Here is an 8,181-nt window from a genome sequence, read left to right as displayed (position 1 = left end):
ATGAGTTCTGTTAAGTAATTTAACATCTGTTTTGCCTTACATTTTGTGAAAACATTGTCTCATGGAAATTAATAGAGGCTTATTGTGGAAATCAAGGTAGGTCTGCATTTGTTTGCAAAGGTCAGGTATTTAGCATTTAAGTAGATTTACCTCTGATTAAAGAATTTTTACAAAAAAACAGCACTTCACCCTTCTATCCTACCCAACCCCGCCCACACTGGCAAAATCACATCAGTTTGGCCACTGCCCAAAACAATAACAGACCAATTTGCATCAGCTTTTAACTCAGTATCAAATAAAAGAGCAACAAATAAGTGAAATTATATGTTCAAATGGTTGATAATCAAAAGATTACTTGATACAGATAATAGACTTATTTATATATAGTAATGAAGAAATTTGGGTTCTTTGAACCATAGTACTTCAGTCCTCTTTAATGTGATTTACTCATTATGATAAAAATTGTTATATACAATACATATATTTCTCTTTAATTGTGACTTTATAATAATGCAAGTTTAAAATGTTTTAGTGTAGAATAAGGTCACCTATTTCTGTTATTAAATAATGTAGAGTCTCTATTTTATAAAAGTTGCTTTGTAAAGGACATATGTTGGAATAAATATTGATGTATATATCTGTATATCTGTATATGTGTGTGTGTATATATATATATATATATATATATGTATATATATATATATATATATATATTCTGCTTAAGCAGAGATGCTAAATAAGCTTTTGATTAAGAACTCAATTGAGTATTCCAATTCTATTGACCTACAAAGAGCATTCAAATTAAAATGAAGTCTTTAACTTTACCAATTCATTTTTATTAGTAAAGTGTTTTGGGATATCTGGCTTATGAAAACTTTAACATATTCTAAAAGTGTTATCCATTGGCTTATCCAGTTTTACAGCTTTTGGTCAATAACAAAAGTACTGTTTCTTGTCAGTATTTAAGATTATGGGTAATTATATCATTTTTCTTCTATAAAGGAATTATTGTAGCCTAATTTCCAAATAATGATTTCTCAAAATTTCCTTACTGTTAATGCTGTTACTTTTTCCTTAATTTTTGGTCAAATCCGTAGTACATAAAATAACATAGTAAAATATTTCAATATATTTACAAAAATATCTTGGATAATTTGATTGTTTTATGGTATTTCTATAATTGTATGCTGTCTATTTTAGGAGATAAATGCTGAAAAGTGCTCTGATTAGAGGAAGCCCATATTCATAGACCAATTCATGCTGAAATTGTATTCTAAAATAAGCCATTACTTTTAGGACTTAAAGCATAAATAAGAATCGAATTATAACTTTAAAAAATATTGGCAGGATAAAAATTAACTTATATCTCATGTTAACAAACAAAAAGAAAATCAAAATGAAGTGTTTTGAATTGTAAATCAAAGCCTAGCCATCATATTTTCCAAAATATCTTAGCATAAAAAGAAAAAACCTCCTGTCAATTCTAGACTGGATATATTTTGTGGGGTTCAATTCCCTAGTAAAAAGTGTTTGCTAATTCACCACTTAGGAGAGACAGCTTTTAGAGTCATTAACATTTCTATCTTACATCAAGATTATGGTGTTTTTGTGGGGGGTGGGAAGTGTTTAAACACAGGCAGATAGAAGGAGGAGAGAGGCAGTTATCAGGACTATTTGCATTCAAACTACTTGTTTTATAAAAAATGATTCAGAAGGCCAAATACTCAATTAGCTAGCTTCAATTAGATTTTCTCATCTCCTTGCCAATAGAAGGAAAACCTTTGAGATTGAACTTTCTGTGAATTTTGACCTCATGAATTTTAGAAAATGTTATTTCTGTATGCACTACAAAGGCTTAGTCTAGAGAACTTTTAAAAATTCATTTCTTTTTTATCTTCAAATTCAAGAAACTGATTTTGTATACATTCTAGCTGATAGCTAATATAACCATTGTTTATTGTTTTAAGAACATGCTTATAATTTCAAAGCTTTAAACAATCATCAGTGTAGTTATTTCTGAACATAAATTTTTTTTCAGTGAAATTTTAAAACCTAAGAATCTTGGGGCTTTTTTAAATTGGCATCTCAGTTTATTCTTATTTTATGCATTTTCTTTTATTATTTATTGTGTAACAGTTACACAAAATACAAAGCAAGTAAGAATTTTCCTCTGAAGTCTTATTAGGAAAAGTATTTTCACAAATGATTTTCCAACAGGCAGTGAGATTATAGGAACTGATAGTTTTATTAGCTTCTGCCGTATACATAATGCACTTTGATTCTTTATTTAATTCTCAATACCGTAAGGTGCAGATATTAATTTTATACCTTTTTCTCAGAAAATGGAATAATACAGAACTGCTGAGTCTCAAGCCACTAAGATAATATTAATAAATTGAAGTTTATCTCACATTACTGAGAATATAAAGATTTCAAATCCATAAATTAAAATTATAAAGAAAATATATTAGAACATTTTAAATAGTAAGCAATTTTCACGTAAGTTGTGGTTTTGTTTCCAAAAAGTTCAAATAATTTGAAACTTTCAGAATCATAGCTGTCATATAAAGGAAAATATGCTAGTAAGCATGTTTCCATTTAATACTGTAGCTTTTAGACCTGTCACAGTGCATGTTGCTTCTTTAGGGATATCTTGATAACTGGAGAAATAAAGCTATAACCTTTATGAGAAGTAAGGCATTTTGTGGGAATAATGTGTTCAAGCAATTGGAATAACATGGTAAGGATACATGGGGTGATTTGCAATAAACGTGTATTTCTTCTTATGTCCAATGCATGGTTAGTTATGTGGCCCTAAAGAAAACTCGTTTTATTTCACTTTGAGTGCTCACAAGATGCAATGTACTAGAGATTTTCAAAACTATTTTCTAAGTGCTATTGTTGGTCAATTTTGCTCTAGGAGTTAATAAGGAAAGTTCTACCACTTGGTAGATTTTTAAAATTAAGCAATGTACATTTTCTCAAACTACCAAAGAATGCACATGATATAGAAGAATCAAATGATGGAAAGTTGATCATTTTTACATGGATAGTTTATCTTCTAAACCTGTGACAGGGGGAGTTACTATTACATATTCAGGAGGTATTTAAAATTTATTTAGGAAATGCACATTTCAAAACCAAAGGAAAATTAAGTAGTCCATGTCAGTTTTATATAGTTGGAAAAACAAATGACCGTATATGGTAATTATGTGATATGATATGTCTATTTCTTTCAATATGTATAACTACTAATACATTGTTGCTTTACAATTCTGTTATGGATCTAAATTTTCAAGTATTCAAAAGAGGCATTTAGTTGTGTTTTTTGAAGTTTATTAAATCCTTAAATGTGCTAAATTATAAAGATTATTGTATAAAAATTATCAAAATATTAATGTGTTCTTATAAATAAAAGTTACGTGTTACAAAGTTCAGAAATAACATTTTATGAGAGATCAGTTTTAAAATATAAGATCTAAAGGAAATTCTTAAAAATTCTGCAGTAATAATTCTTTGTCATTCATTGCTATTTTTCTGAGAGGCAGGAAATTTTAAATGTGTGGACAATCTCTATATCTAGTAAAAATTGATCATTATAGTTTCTAATTTTAATAGCCAAATGCACTTCTTATGTATTTCATCCTTATTTATTTGAATATCAAAATAGTGGTGAGAATCAAATTAACTCTGTCATATCCAATTTGATCATCACATTTAACATATTCAGAGTTTCTTATTTTTTAATAGAATAATTATAACACTTAAAATTTTAAGTTCTAGAAGTGACTTGATTGTTTTAACATTGTTTTAATCACACATTCCTTATACTAAATTTTTTTTAATTTCCAAGATTGTAATCAAGGAATAGAAATAAATATTTTCTAACACTTTTTAAAAATGATGCTATTTTCCAGTTGGGAAGTAACCTCTGCATATTCACTATTAATAATGTACTCATCCTTATTTTTATAGGTCTACAGGAAAAGCAAAAGTATATAATCACTAAAAATACTCTTTATAAAATGTCTTGTTAGCCTTACACTTTAGAGTGATAGCAGAAATTTTAGAACTTGTGTGTCCTCCATAGTAGAAAATGTATTTTTCCTAAGATAGTAATTATCAATCAATAGCATGGCCTAGTAGGAAAAATACACAACTATATTAATCTCAAATGTTTAAAAATTATTGCCTGCACCTCACTCTCCAAATGAAGAAACATATAAATCATTTGATTTTTATTCGATTTTCCAATTTTTATTTCCCATAAAGCAGAATCTAGGCTGTCTTAGTTAAGAAGTGTAATTCATCTAGCCTAAAATGGATTGAAGTTAATTCTCTAGAATAAATGATATCCAAGATGAAACATAATACAAATTTAAGAGTTATAGGTATGATTGTAATCTCAAAATAAAAGCAGTAATATCAGGGTGTTTGTCATAATTAGAAAAAAAAGATTTTGTGACTTCTCTTAATTAAGAAGTTAGGTTCATTATCAGAAATTTCAACTAAAAAACATCGGTATAGAATATAAATCTCACAGACAAAGCCTGAAATAGAGGGAAAAGTTGACCTTGGAGCAGACAAATAGGAATTTGAATTGTAGATTTACTCTTACTGTTACTAAACACTTTGTAGACTCCAATATCATGTACAGAGTATAGGGATCACAATTACCTCAGCATGTAAGGATTAAATGAGATAATATTTGCTCTAAATACCTAATTTTCAGTGCCTAAATTCAACCTCAGGGAGATAAGAGATTTTCAATAAATATCAATTGCCTCTAAAAATGAAAGGAAATTTCATAGAACCAGAGTCTAGCTAAGTTTGTGAATACATTTTACAAAATGTATGAGCATGAAGGAATCAAAGATAAAGACCTAAAGTTGAAAAACTTAGACCTCATAGAAAAGTACCTATATACAATACAAACACAAGAGGTGTTAAACATTTTCTCATACCCATTTTTATTACATTTCCATCTAGGTGACCCCATAAAGATATTACAACAGATTTTTTATTAAATAATAGAATTCTTCATATTGACTAAAAATAAACAGCAGCAATTCCCTAAATTAATCAGAGAGTAGAAAAAATGATTATACAAAGATGTGGTTTTTTAATCTTGGTTTATTCAATAAAATTATAATTATAGTTACAAGAGGATACTTACAAACACTCAAAGAAAACACTTTTAAAATATATTTTCCTGTGCCCATAAACTATAATGAACAAATGATAAAAACTGAAAACTTAAAATATTCTAAAAGTTTATAATAGAAAACCTTGCAATTAATAAAAAGACCTGCTGAAATTAAGTGAGCATTGGCAATTAATGACTTTATTTGAGAAAATAAGTTCAGTGAACTGACAACAAGTTTATCAGATTGTTGATTAGCTAGTCTTATTTCAATTTAAATCTTTCATAAACCCCTCCAAAAAAAATGCTGCTGCTTATCATGTAAATAAAAGAATAAACAATAAAGAACTGAAAATTCATCAAGAGTTGTATTATGTTGAGCATTAGTAAAATATGACTAATAATTTCTCAGAAAAATTTTGTTGTGTTTAGTGCTTAGTGTACGATATTTCAAATTTTCCTATAAATTGTTTTTAATTTATTATTTTATCTTTAGTAAAGTTAGTTTATAATTTTAAAAAAACCCACAGACCATTATATTTAAAAGGTCTAGTGCACGTGCTTTATTAAAAGTAAAACGAAATCTAACTTGAAAATTTTAAAGATAGAAAATATCTACTTCTAGGAAAGAGCTCTGGAAAGCTAATGAAAAGATTCTGGGGTATGACTATATTTCTTAATGGAAGAATTATAGGATAGCAGATAAATATTCAGGTCATTGAAGGACTGCAATGGTCAAAGATAAGTTTATATAATAAGGAAAATGAAAAGAAATTTTGGCCATCTTTGCGGAGTGTACTTTGTGGGATGATTTTATCCATACTTCATTCTGCTGAGTGTATTTACTGCTTGCATAGCGAATTTAAGGTTTAAATAAATCAGCAGATCCCTACACTTTTTACAGTACGATCATAATTGTACCCTAAAGTTTTCAAAGTACTTTGGCACTACATCGATTTTAATTTTTTTCTTCACAAAACAATCCCTTGAAAATGTCAGGACTTGTATCAAATTTAATGTTTGTTCCTTAGGCCATAATAATGTATCCAATTTCAGTACTGGGGAGAAGGGCAAGGCAGACAATTGTTTACTCATTGTGGGAATTTTAACACACACCATATTGTACTACAAAAGGTAGCTCTTGGGCAGTTAAAAATCCTACATTAGAATTTAAAAGTTATGGTCAGGATTTCTTCACCAGAATACAAATAGAAAATGATATCTTAAATCAACACTTTAAAAGGTAATTTGAACAATAACATGGGGAAAACTGACACTTCAATTAATATTAAGTGGGTCTTTGAATCCTCAAAATAATTGTCATTTTAGTGGTAGTTACTGGTTGTAGGATATTTAGGACTCTACTGAGAATATATTTTTAAAACACTCATTTCCCCTACCTAATTTGAACAATCAATACCTTTGCTGAAATTGGCTCTTAAACTCAGCTCCCATATTTGGCTAAAAAGCAAATATTATCATGCATATGATTTAGTATACATGCAAAGATTTAAAACATAGTTCAATGCTTTTTTTCTGCTAAAATTTGTTTAATTTTATTATGGCCAAAATATATTACTAGTTTCATAGAGGTATAGTTCAAAATATACATAATCTGAAGATTTTTTTTTTAAAGAATACAAAATGGAAACTCAAGGACACAGAACTGCTTTTCCACTCTGGACAAGAGTTATTCATTGTAAAAGATGTATTTAAGCACTATATAGAGGTTAACCAAAATTATATTCAGAGTAACATATTGATAAGAGCCTAGCTCTCTGCAATAATAGTATATTTGCTACCATTAAAATGTTTCCTAAGAACAACTACAATGGAATAGAAGCAAATATTAGGAACAGAAGGAAAGTACAAGATGTATGTATATCCAAACTAAGCTAAGGCAATGTTAACAAGTCGATATTTGAAAACAGAATTTAAATAATTCAGTAGTTTTTCATTCTCATTAAATTGAAATACTGGCAATGGTAATCTCAGAAAATTCTGTTTGTTATGATCTTGAAAGCATTAAATCGAATACTGTGATTAATGTTCAAAATAAACTATTTTTCAAATGATAAGAAAGGTTCTCTGAATTTAAGAAGTCTATGAAGATTCAGTTAATAGGGAAAAAAGGGAAATGAATCATTCTCAAATTGAACTATGAAGCCTACTTTATTTGGGCTTAGTGCTATTTCTGGTGTGTAATAAGCAACAGCAATCATTTTTATCATTTTTGGTAGGTGATTATATTCATTAAGAAAACAGAATAAGAAAATGAATATCCTACAACCTAGATATCTTAAATCAACACTTTAAAATTATTTCTTAGTGCCATGAATGTAATATAGTGACCAACTTTTGTTATCATTGTCAACAAAGAAATTTCTGAAACATAATGTAGTTTAAAAAATGAATTATAGAGTATAAAATTCTAAACAGTCTATAATAAGTGCAGTAAAAGTGAATTGCAAATAGTGACCCTAAATAGGGAAGGTTTATTTTATCAGAATTGATTAACAGTCTAGGATTTACCCAATGCCAAGGGATTATCATGCCATGTATTTTTAAGATCTAACTCTGAATAGAAAACATTTTTTAATTCTACTGAAGTCTTAACCATGATTTTTATAGAGAGAGGTGATTTTGATGTTTTTGAGGGAATTACTTTATTTGTGATTTAGAATCCTTTTCTGACTCAGTCTTTGGGTGTTTAAAATGAAAATTTTCAATGTAAGGTTTAGAGATACTTTTCCTTGTTCATGAGATATATATTTTATTTCTAAGGCTTAGGAGGAGAATTGCACTTCAATCCAAAGACCCGTGTTTACTGGTCTAATTAGGGGAAAATGTTCTATTTTTATTTGCCAAATATATTTAATGGTATGTCAAGTTGATTACTATATAATGTTAAGAAACAACTTTTGTTGTGTTAATAAGAGGAAAGCCTATAGCATAGAAATGTACATGAAAAATGATTTTCTTGCTGTTTAGTTTTGTCTGACTTCTCCATCTGAAAATGATGTGAACATTCGCTAGGG

This window comes from Camelus dromedarius, chromosome 5 (genome assembly GCF_036321535.1).
Source record: "Camelus dromedarius isolate mCamDro1 chromosome 5, mCamDro1.pat, whole genome shotgun sequence".
NCBI classification, from domain to species: domain Eukaryota; kingdom Metazoa; phylum Chordata; class Mammalia; order Artiodactyla; family Camelidae; genus Camelus; species Camelus dromedarius.
This window is presented reverse-complemented; position numbering follows the sequence as displayed.